This window comes from Oncorhynchus kisutch, linkage group LG29, assembly GCF_002021735.2.
Source record: "Oncorhynchus kisutch isolate 150728-3 linkage group LG29, Okis_V2, whole genome shotgun sequence".
In the NCBI taxonomy this organism is placed as follows: domain Eukaryota; kingdom Metazoa; phylum Chordata; class Actinopteri; order Salmoniformes; family Salmonidae; genus Oncorhynchus; species Oncorhynchus kisutch.
Window position 1 is genome coordinate 9,287,740 of NC_034202.2, and position 12,387 is coordinate 9,300,126.

The following is a 12,387-nucleotide window of genomic DNA, read 5'->3' on the forward strand; positions in this document are numbered from 1 at the left end:
AGAGTTACCAGCCTCAGAAATTGCAGCCCAAATAAATGCTTCACAGAGATCAAGTAACAGACACATCTCAACATCAACTGTTCAGAGGAGACTGCGTGAATCAGGCAAACATGGTTGAGTTGTGTAAAGAAACCACTACTAAAGGACACCAATAAGAAGAAGAGACTTGCTTGGGCCAACAAAAACACGAGCAACGGACATTAGACCGGTAGAAATCTGTCCTTTGGCCTGATGAGTCAAAATGTGAGATTTTTGGTTCCAACTGCCGTGTCTTAGTGAGACGCAGAGTAGGTAAACGGATAATCTCCGTATGTGTGGTTCCCACTGTGAAGCATGGAGGAAGAGGTGTGATGCTGTGTGAGTGTTTTGCTGATGACACTGTCAGTGATTTATTTAAAATTCAAGGCACACTTCACCCTTTTCCAACAGGACAATGACCCAACCCACCTCCAGGCTGTGTAAGGGCTATTTGACCAAGAAGGAGAGTGATGGAGTGCTGCATCTGATGAACTGGCCTCCACAATCACCCGACCTCAACCCAATTGAGATGGTTTGGGATGAATTGGACTGCAGAGTGAAGGAAAAGCAGTCAACAAGTGCTCAGCATATGAGGGAACTCCTTCAAGACTGTTGGAAAAGCATTCCAGGTGAAGCTGGTTGAGACAATGCCAAGAGTGTGCAAAGCTGTCATCAAGGCAAAGGGTGGCTACTTTGAAGAATAAAAAATATTCAATATATTTTGGTTGGTTTTTTTCATCCTATAACTTGTTCTCCGTCTTCTTTATAAATAGTGACCCAACATTTTCAGCACTTTATTTTCCTGACCGTTCAAAACTCATTTTCTCATGTGTCTCTCTTGTCTCTCTGCAGCAGACATATAATAATCAATATGTTTGTAACACAAAACTACAATACAATCACAGTATCGAATCGTAATACATATAGAGTAATGCGAATGGCTATACTTAATGTATCGGCAACTAAGTATTGTGATAAATATCGTATCGTGAGGTCCCATGGAATGCCCAGCCCTTGTGTGTGTGAATGTGTGTGAGCGTTTGTGTGCATGAGTGGGTGTGTGCTTGTGTGTGTGTGTGTTTTGTTGATGGTGAGGGGTGTTTGTGTGGGTGTTTTGTTGATGGTGGTGGAAAACACTGTCTCAGACACCGCTCTAGAATTCCCCATTGGTGTTGAATTGAGATCTGGTGTCGTCTGACACACACACACACACACACACACACACACACACACACACACACACACACACACACACACACACACACACACACACACACACACACACACACACACACACACAGACACACACCTTTTAAGCCCCCTAAACTCCTTTGAGATGCATCTTTCAAAGTCCCTGAGATATCTTCTTCTTAACATAGTAGCGAAGATGATAGGTAACTGGGCATTATTATACATGACCCTATGCATGATGGGATGCTAATTGCTTAATTAACTCAGGAACCACACCTGTGTGGAAGGAAGCACCTGCTTTCAATATACTTTCTATCCCTCAACTCCCTGGCCTATAGGTTCTTTAAGCTTGTCTTAAGTAGCTAGACACAGGCAGAGCACACATGGTTTATAGCGTCCAACACACACACACACGGTTCCCAGCTTACAGTCAGAGGCAAGGCTGAAGGAGAATGGAAGGGGGAAAGAGAGAAAGGAATCAGGCTTGTCAATGACAAGACGACGAGTAGGGAGTTGGCTAACTCTCATGAAAAAGCACTACTGAATTACTACACCAGTAGTAAGTGACAATGCAGAGACTGTGTAGTGAATGCGTACTTTATGCACTACACTAGATAAGTAGAGCTGTGTGGTGTTCAGTAGGAAGACAGTAGTGTTTCCAGTGGTAATCAGGTTACTTGACGTTGGTAGTTAATAAGTAGTCAAAGCACTACAGCTTTACTACACAGGCTTGTCAACAGTCATCAGGTAGAGTTTTTATTACCTGACGTATCATAACACCACAGTCAGACTACACCGACTTTTCGGGACTGCAGAAGACAAAACAGGAAGTAGTTGGTTGTCGTTACTGTTTACTGTTTTTGACAATCCCGAATGCAATCACATTCCAACCTCCGTCATCCTGTCTTTCATAGACCTTACGCTGGCACCATCTGTAAGTTCAACTTCCCTTCATGACTACTTTCACGAATACCTTCACGTCATTGTTCAGCCGTTTGTATAACTTGTGACAACATCAAAAAGATTTCTAGACAAAACGCTCTTAGCCGTTAGCCAGCGTCATAGAGGTGTATTGAGTTTAGCCTATCTGTTTGCGAGCCCCATTGAGTTGTAGCTATGTCGACTCTGTTTCCGTCATGCTAGCTGACGAGTGTGTTCGTATGCAAATGCACAGTATGTTCTTATCGTGTACTTACCCATTCTACTTACCTCTTTCGACCTGTTGCCAAGGAGCCCCTTGACATAAGTAGACAGGAGGCCATTGTTAGTAAGATAAAATGTTTATCAGATGTTTTTGTCTGTGTTGTCTTTATGTGACCTCTGTTAGCCAATGATTGATAATGGCTTAGAATTGGCCGTCTTGTCGTTATTTTCTACAAAAAAATGAATGAAGACAAGGTCTCAAAGGGACAAGAGCAAAATAAGTGTAAATATGTCATTGAATATGTCATTCATTTAATCAAAACAAATTGCAATAAAGTTAGCATGAGCTTATTATTGCTTGTTTGGGGATATAACTTAGTTAGAAACGTGAGGAAATAACATGTAGCGATTTTGAATGGGTAAACAGCAGTCACATGTTTTAAATAGTCATTCCAAAGGATTTCTGTAGAAAATGATGAAGGATCAGGATCACTTCAGTAGTGATACAACACCACACACACAGATGGCACTGGTAGTAGTAACTCAATATGGATGGCAGACAGCAGCAATGGGTAGGAATTCAATAGTGAACATGTAGGAATTGTGTAGGTATGTGTAGGTTTTAAGTAGTAGACACCCAAAAGCTCAGTAGTTACACATTAAGGGAGAATTATGTTGTGATTTGAGTAGGAAATATGTAGTGTTCACCAGTAGCGAAACATCCCAATTCATAATTTATTACTACTTAAATTAATACATAAATCACTACTGGTTTACTACACATCTCAATAACAATCAAGTACTAAAACCGGTAGATTTTGTGTAGTAGTGATGAGTAGTAATTTAGTAGTACTTGTTCATGAGGGAAAGCAGAAACAGACTGGTAACCGGACTGTCATCAAAACTCCCTATCGCGCTACACAACATACACTATATATACAAAAGTATGTGGACACCACATCAAATTTGTGGATTCGGCTATTTCAGCCACACCCATTGCTGACAGGTGGATAAAATCGAGCACACCGCCATGCAATCTCCATAGACAAACATTGGCAGAAGAATGGCCTTACTGAAGAGGTCAGTGACTTTCAACATGGCACCGTCATAGGATGCCACATTCCCTACAATTTCTGCCCTGCTAGAGCTGCCCCAGTCAACTGTAAGTGCTGTTATTGTGAAGTGGACATGTCTAGAAGCAACAAAGGCCCAGCCACGAAGTGGTAGGCCACACAAGCTCAGAAAATGGGACCGACCGAGTGCTGAAGCGTGTAGCATGTAAAAATGGTCTGTTCTTGGTTGCAACACTCACTACCGAGTTCCAAACTGCTTCTGGAAGCAACGTCAGCACAATAACTGTTCATCAGAAGCTTCATTAAATTGGTTTCCATGGCCGAGCAGCCACACACAAGCCTAAGATCACCATGCGCAATGCCAAGTATCGGCTGGAGTGGTGTAAAGCTCACCGTCATTGGACTCTGAAGCAGTGGAAACGCGTTCTCTGGAGTGATGAATCACTCCTCACCATCTGTTATTCCGACGGACTAATCTGGGTTTGGCGGATGCCAGGATAACGCTACCTGTCCCAATGCATAGTGCCAACTGTAAAGTTTGGTGTAGGAGGAATAATGGTCTGGGGCTGTTGTTCATGGTTGAAGGAAAATCTTAACAGTACAGCATACAATGACATTCTAGACGATTCTGGGCTTCCAACTTCGTGGCAAAAGTAAGGGGAAGACTCTTTCCTGTTTCAGCATGACAATGCCCCTGTGCACAAAGCGAGGACCATACAGAAATGGTTTGTCGAGATCGGTGTGGAAGAAATCGACTGGCCTGCACAGAGCCCTGACCTCAACCCCATTGAACACTTTGGGGATGAATTGGAACGCCGACTGCGAGCCAGGCCTAATCACTCAACATCAGTGTCCAACCTCACTAATGCTATTGTGCCTGAAAGGAAGCAAGTACACACAACAATGTTCCAACAACAGTTACCCTACGAGTTTCAGAGCCTGCTGGTTTTCTGTTCTATCTGATAATTAATTGCACACACCTGGTGTGCTAGGTCTAAATCAGTCCCTAATTAGAGGGGATCAATGAAAAAAAGGCAGTGGAACTGGCTTCAAGGTCCAGAGTTGAGTTTGAGAGATCTAGCCTTCCCAGAAGAGTGGAGGCTGTTATCGCAGCAAAGGGGTGACCAACTCCATATTAATGCCCATGATTTTAGAAGATGAGATGTTCGACGCGCAGGTGTCCACATACTTTTGTCCGTGTAGTGTAGCATCCCAAACCCCTATCCCCTATCCCTTATGCCCGTGTGGAGATCCGAGATGATGTGATATGTAATAACATGGTGATAGCACCAACGTACCCCCATCCCTAGCTAGAGGAGAATAGAGCCTGATCTATACAGACTGCTCAGTAAACTGACCAAGAAAGGCACCATTTCAAACACAGATCTTCTATACAGTATATGTCAGCACCAGATATAATCAAGCTAGCTAGGGCATAATGTCCAATCAAAACAAGGCCCAACATGCCAAACAGGACACATGACTTCTGTGCTCTCATTCATTTAGTCATGCAGATAGTGAGGCTGTTTCAGGAAACACCATACTCCTCTGCTTTTGAGTAAATATAGAACATTCCTTGTTGAGTCAACTCCGAATTATATAAACTGTGGGTGTTGATACTGAGCATGGAGTTCTGCTTTCGAGGGAAGCTTGCTTTTGACCTAAACACTGTGTGTGTGCTTGTGTGTGTTTGCTAGATTTTTTTCTCCCAGCATGTGTGTTCCCTCTAAGACAACATGATGTAGAGCCCACCTGTAAACCAAACCGGGAAGATGGCAGGCTTCCACCCGATTCCTCCTTCCACACACACACACACACACACACACATTTCCTCATCTATAAATAGCTTACACGTAACCAGCGGGGCTCCAAAAATAGAATAATGAACTTTTTACCCCAAAACAAAGCAGAGCGGCCTGTATCTAGTTCACACTAAGACAGAGAGAGACAGAAACAGACATAGCCAGTGGATCTAGAGAAAAGAGATGGACACCTAACACCCTCTCAACGCCCACTCTCACAACAATCACGGTACCCCCTTCTCTGTCACAAACTTAAAAACACACCATCGCAGTGTGCCAAAGATGGGCCTTTCCGTATGTAGAGGGATGATTCAGAGTCCTCATTTACCCCCATGCTGTGTACGTGTGTGTATTCTGGGGAAAGAGATGGACAGACAGAAGGACCAAACAGAAACAGATGGGCCATAGGGCGGTTCAGGCAAATGCCAGTGGGCTGATCTAAATTGGAGTGTTTGTTTGCATAGAATGATCATTATTTGGCTAATAATCAGGGCCTAAAGGAACCAAATGGGCTGGGGTATTAGAAATCACTGGGTGGATTTTTGTTTTTATCCCAGTCCATCCCTGGACCAGAGACACACAGTCCAATAGATAGACAGGGTAGACAGAATGTGTAAGTGTGTATTTTGAGGCTGGATAGAGCGAGAGCGACAGACAGTGGGTGCTGGGGTGGCAATGCCCTTGTATATCTTGGCAGGACAACCTACATGCCAGTGTCAGAGGGGCAGGGGTAGTGGGGGGTAGACGGATGGGTGCTGGGCAGAGGGTAGATAGGGAACGGGAGGAGAAGAGGGCTGGGGGCGGAGGATTGCACGTAGACAAGTCTCAAAGGGGTGTATGCAAGCCCCCAGATATAGAGCCTGCGTGGACTTCATCCCGGCGCTACGAGCACCGCATATCATTTCAAAGAAAACAACGTAGTTCCTCTATCACCTTGTCAGGAGGAAAATAACAAGTAAAACGGACATGACTTGGATCGGTGTCCTACAGCTCTACCAAGCTGGCCAGTAGATGCTGTAACCCCCCCACCACCAGTCTCCACTATGGGCACATGACTCATTATAAATACTTCAGACTAGACTAGAGTAGGGGGGAGGTTCTGATTAACACTACAGTAGCTACAGGCAACCAGCAGACAAAGACTCATCTGTATTAGACTCCCTAACTGGAGGATGGTGGATGTAGACTCCCTAACTGGAGGATGGTGGATGTAGACTCCCTAACTGGAGGATGGTGGATGTAGACTCCCTAACTGGAGGATGGTGGATGTAGACTCCCTAACTGGAGGATGGTGGATGTAGACTCCCTAACTGGAGGATGGTGGATGTAGACTCCCTAACTGGAGGATGGTGGATGTAGACTCCCTAACTGGAGGATGGTGGATGTAGACTCCCTAACTGGAGGATGGTGGATGTAGACTCCCTAACTGGAGGATGGTGGATGTAGACTCCCGAACTGGAGGATGGTGGATGTAGACTCCCTAACTTGAGGATGGTGGATGTAGACTCCCGAACTGGAGGGTGGTGGATGCAACACCACACAGTAAGTAAGTTGTTTACCAAGGTGGCAGATGACACTGTACTCGCTAGAAAACAAGTGTTCGGGCAAAAATTGTCAGAGTTAAGGCCCGCATGGGGACCACCCAGCAAATCCTCTGCAATGTGCTTTTAAATAAACTACAGTTTGGGTTGTGAAGAGAGGAGGGAGGCCCAAGGTGTTTGCTGGTTTTCTACCTCGTTAAATTCCAGTCAATCAGTACAATTGATCAAGTAGAATGGCAGCGAGAAATGCAAACTGTCAGGACTGCGGAACTCCAGAGCCTCCATTGTGCAGCCCTGACCAGTCATGTGTTCCCACTCCCAGCCATGTGTTGGTTTAGAAAGCTGAGATGTGGCAGCCAGGTGAGGCTAGCCTTTAGTCTGTAATCCACTTGTAAACTGCCTGCTCTCTCTGACTTAATGGAAGAGCCCGAACAGAAACTAGAGGCTTATCCAGGGGACAGGAGCCAAGTATCAGGTGTTTTAGTGCTGGGATGGAACTAAAGGCTGCACACACTGTAGCTCTCCAGCTGGACTAGGGGGCAGAGCTGGAGATCACACCCCTCAAGGCCACATACTGTGCACTGCTCTAGCCTGGGATCAGGGTCATAATACCCAGTGACACTGTTGGCACAGGCCCCCTCACTTGTATTAGTACACAAAAAAATATTATACACAAGTATTTTATTTTCTCAAAATGACTTTAAAGATACTGAATTTGTCCATCAGTGCTACACATTTCACTTTCTCTAACAGGTCTGAGATTCATTCACAAACACCTAAAGTATTGACCTCAATCAACTTTAAATTGACATGAACTCAATACTTAAAATATTTAAGAAAAATAAACAAATCCGACTATACAATTCACATCTCTCTCACCGGGCTGTTGTATACTCTCTGAGTATAACACATCTATTCAATTATATGACAGACTCCTACACGCGTTTATGGTCGAGTTCGGAGCGCAAACACTGTGCGTATTCTGCCAATAGCACAAACTGTCCCAACTGTAAACTTTCAAAGTGAATATAATGAATTAACTCACCGGACGCACTTACTGTAGCCTGCTCCTCATGAGGCTGCTCTGTCCGATATCAGTGTCCGTTTACGCAGATGTTTTCACGAGCCTTGTCCGAATACAGTACAGCAGAAAAGTATTCGTGTAAAGAGCCCCGTTAGACAAACGAATTCGTTTTAAATCCAGAATGGCAATAGCCTACTATTAATCATACAAACACAGTGATGGAAATGGCAACTGGCAACATTGAAACTCTCTTCTCCACTCCAGATTTGAAATGAAGAGGAAGGGAGTCGTGCTACGCAGTCTCTCAGTGTGAGTGAGTGATTTGCCCGGTGAAGGAACGGAGGAGGGGAAGGAAAGGGGGATAATACCGCTAATGTTTGTTTCCCGTCGGTGATGTGCCCATAGACACACTTTGATCGATCGCTCTCTCTTCCTCTTCCTCTCTCTCTCTCTCTCCAATCCATCAAACACGCACACAATCCATGAACAAGTTTTAAGGCCCTAGCGGGTGCGCGCGGGCACAAAGACACACACACACACACACACACACACACACACACACACACACACACACACACACAGCCTATCTGTCTGAAGTTTGTTCAGTCAACATATGTGCCAAATAAATAAACCACCCTAGTCCTAGTATAGAAGACTACATTTCCTGTCTGGTTAAGCAGTGAAAACGTGGATATCTTACCAGTCAATTACTTGCACTTCCTTCTGTTCTGTCAAAGCTTCAGCCCCAGATCCTCCTGCAATCGTTTCAGGTTTCGGTTCTCTCTCTCCCCTTCTGGCTTTATCTCAATCTTTCTCTCATCTGTGTCAGTCAGTCTGTGTCTGAGTGTTTCATCAGGGTGGTCTCTAAGGGCCTCGGGTCCATTGGTTTACAGAGCACCTGGGAGAGACCAGAGAGAGACTGTATGAGACTGAAGCTGGTTCTAATGGAACAGATTAAGATGAAGTTAACACACACCTGCTTTTAATCTTAAAACAGGTTATTAAACTCAAATGAATGTACATTTTCAGAGTAATACACTATCCCTTCCCTAGAATACACAAGGCAAACAGAAAGTGTTGGTCTGTAGCTCACTGGCGCACTGCAGTGGAAGCTCTTGGAACTGCACCTGTTTACCAGCCCGGTGCAGTTTTGGATGGGTGGATGGACTTACGAAATGTCCTACAACTCTATAGCGGGGGACTACTTCTCTCTGCTCTAACCTGCTCTGCAGCTCACACACCGACACGCACACACACACACACCCATACAAACACTTGCCCACACCTGCACACATATACTGTACATACTGTACACAAAAGCAAATAGTCCATCTCTGGGGAGTGTTTTCACTGCACATGTGTTCTTGTAGTGTGTGTCTCATGGGGGTCTAGTTTGGTTGTTGGTGGTCTAGTGGAACGCCCAGTATGTTACCCCTGCTATGTATAATGGGTGAGCCTTAACCTTTTGTCGTGTTACAGGAAAAACAGCTGTGCAGTAGTCGTTGTTCTGCCACTGTGGGGACTATACACCCCGGGAAAAGATGCTGCTGTGTTTGTAGGCATCTCACCTGACAAGCCTGCTGTCATCGTTCCCTGTCACTCCCATCGCTCAGGCTGACACGCACAATGTAATCTGCCTGTTATTCATGTGAGACAGGCCTCTGAACAACAAAGGCACAGTAATCCCGGTAGCATTTATTTTATTTTTTTAGAACAATGAAAGTATGCCTCTGCAAACTCAGTATAATATGTTGAGATATTTCAAAGAATGCTTTCATGCTTTGAAGGGGCTCCCGAGTGGCGCAGCGGGCTAAGGAACTGTGTCTCGGTGCTTGAGGTGTCACTACAGACACCCTACTTCGATTCCAGGCTGGATCATAACTGGCCGTGATTGGGAGTCCCGCAGGGCGGCGACACAATTGGCCCAGTGTCGTCCGGGGTTTGGCCGAGGTAGGCCGTCATTGAAAATAAGAATTTGTTCTTAACTGACTTGCCTAGTTAAATAAAGGCTAGAACCATATTCACTCCTCCATCCCTTCCCTCGTAGACACAAACACTCATGTGTATGTGGCATGTAGCTCCCTCAGACACAGCTGGGCTTGGTTCTGAGGCCAGGGTGTATGGCAGTGTTAGGGCAGTACCACCAGAGATATTTTAAGCTCTGATTCACTCCAGAATTTCAGTACGGACACGCTGAACAACAGTGACGGCCAGGCAGACAGTGACTAACATTAGCTATGGAATTGTTGCAGTTTATTGTATACAGTAGTTTGGCATCTAGAATCTACACCACAAACCCTGTCTGTCAGAGATGTGACATAACAAATTATACCAATATGACCAAGAGACTGTTAGGACGCAAGGGACCGTAACGACGCAAGAGACCACAAGCTAAAGGCTACTTATGGTAAATACAGTCAACCTACTGTACTGCATCACACAGTAGACTGTCAACCATGGTTATGACTGAAAGACCAGTTTTATAACAAGATGCATTTGTTCAAGGTTATTAGGAATAAAGCTAGAAGTAACCTAGAAACAAAGTTTAAGTATCAAAGGAACAGAGATCATAGGCCAGTCAGAGAGGTGATGGGGGAGGGGCAGGGAGAGCCAAGATGGAGGGCCAATGACCAACCGTTACAGATCCACACAACATTGTAGACTTGCTTAAATACATTATATTAACACCACCATTGAATGTTGAGCTATATAGCTTGCTAAAAGTACAAGAGTGAATTTAAACCTTTTTGTCTTTTTTCCATGGTCAAATGTATAACTTCATATCTTTTTGTCTCTCTCTCTCTATCCTGGGCCAGTCCTGATTGACTACTGCAGCTGTGGCTGTGCTTCTGGCTGTGGTCGGACAGGCAGACACAGACAGACAGGCAGACCAGGGGAACCCAACCACACACAGAGGTGAGAGACGCTTGACTTTGGGAGGCATTACAAGTCCTTTCGATTTTCCTTTATAGTTTCTTGTCAGCAGATGAAGCCATACCACTGACCTTACCATGAGAAAACACCATAGAAGACATTTATGTTTTTGTGTCCATTTGCATTGCGCTCACACACTTTCCTATAGAAAGCACACACTCTCAAATGCTCTCTCGCACTCACAAACTCTTGTTTGATCATGTGGCACACACTCCTTTCTGCCCAAAACTAAACTAAATTGAAAGCTATGAGTCAGTAAGAGTTTGCACACACACACACACACACACACACACACACACACACACACACACACACACACACACACACACACACACACACACACACACACACACACACACACACACACACACACACACACACTCACCAGTGCTGCTTGTATTATCTTCCCCAGGAAGGTTCCCTACAGCTCCAGCTGTGGGTCAGATCACTCTATCCTTTAGCTCAGAAAAGAAGGGATGAAATGGAACAGAGGAGTAAAAGAGGACGAGAAGAAGGTATAAAAGCCAGACCAGCTGGCTTAGAGGAGAAACACCCAGAGACCTGGGTGACCGTGTTCGGCTCAAAGCTACCAACTGCACACTGAGAGGAAAGAGACATAACCAGCCCCCAGCAGCGCCCTCAGACACACACACACCCTGTGACCTCCCTCAGAGGCGTCATGCCCATAGTGGGCACAGGGGCACATGCCCCCTCAGATTTGTCCTTTAAAAAAAAATATATATATATATACATATTTTAAATGTGTTTCTCTGTAATAGTTTCTACTAGCCACCTAGCAATTTGGGGCAGTAGGTAGCTTAGCGGTTAGAGTGTCTGGCCAATAACCAAAAGGTCGCTAGTTTGAATACCCGGGCCAACACGGTGAAAAATCTGCCAATGTGCCCTTGAGCAAGGCACTTAACCCAAATTGTTCCAGGGTCACCGTTGATAATGGCTGACCCTGTCCGTGACCCCACTTTCTAAGGGTGTCTCAAGAGGAGTTGGGATATGAAAAAATGTCCAATTCCCACATGTGTATAATAGACACTATTCATTATTATAATAATTTTATGAAGTTGGCTTTAGCTAGCCCAGATAGGTTCCCAATCTCCTAATCTCATTACTAGCTACCAAGAGATCATTTCATAATATACCTCAAGCTAGTAGCTAGTTTGTCTAACTATCTTAGCTGGCCTGCTGGCAAGGTTGGTAGACTTCAGAAAAGCAAGCAATTAATAAGTGCATATAATAAGACTCACATTCCTTTCAATCTTTTACCCAGATTTGAGCGGAGATGCAGAGAAGCATATTTTGTTTCTTAACAACAACAAAAAAGCCACCAGTAAGGAGGATACAGACAGCCCAAGAGGTACGCTTAGATATGCAGAAAAATATCATTATTTATTTTTTTACATAGAATTAAGCCTAATGTTTATGGCTCTAGGTTCAGGTGTTTGAAAAATGCAAACATTTTCAACGTAGTCGTCCTCACGTACTTTGTGCCCCTCAGATTTTGGGGTGCATGACGCCCCTGTCCTCCCCAGTGCATTCTGGCTGGGTGTCTGAGGCCGAGGTTTAGTCACCTGTCTCTGTCATTCTGGGTATATTTAGCTGTGAGGTGTCGCTAACACTGCCTGTGTGTGTGTGTGTGTGTGTGTGTG

General features: G+C 44.8%; 1 protein-coding gene and 1 long non-coding RNA gene across 5 annotated transcripts in view; one reads left to right on the plus strand and one right to left on the minus strand.

Moving 5' to 3' along the window:
• mef2ca (myocyte enhancer factor 2ca) overlaps window positions 1-8,605 on the minus strand; it is a 30,568-nt gene extending 21,963 nt beyond the window's left edge. For 3 of the 4 annotated variants that reach the window (XM_031808906.1, XM_020465439.2, XM_020465440.2), the window contains exon 1: window positions 8,493-8,605. The gene's annotated coding sequence lies outside the window, so the exon portion shown is untranslated. Of the gene's footprint in view, window positions 1-7,813; window positions 7,927-8,492 lie in introns of those variants that run through there. The other variant, XM_031808905.1, reaches the window with a different exon arrangement.
• On the plus strand, window positions 1,949-12,058 carry LOC109873743 (uncharacterized). Its single transcript, XR_002252622.2, has 4 exons — window positions 1,949-2,143; window positions 8,057-9,742; window positions 10,609-10,708; window positions 12,009-12,058. It is a non-coding gene; the product is annotated as an uncharacterized LOC109873743 (long non-coding RNA).
• The last annotated feature ends 329 nt before the right edge of the window (window positions 12,059-12,387 follow it).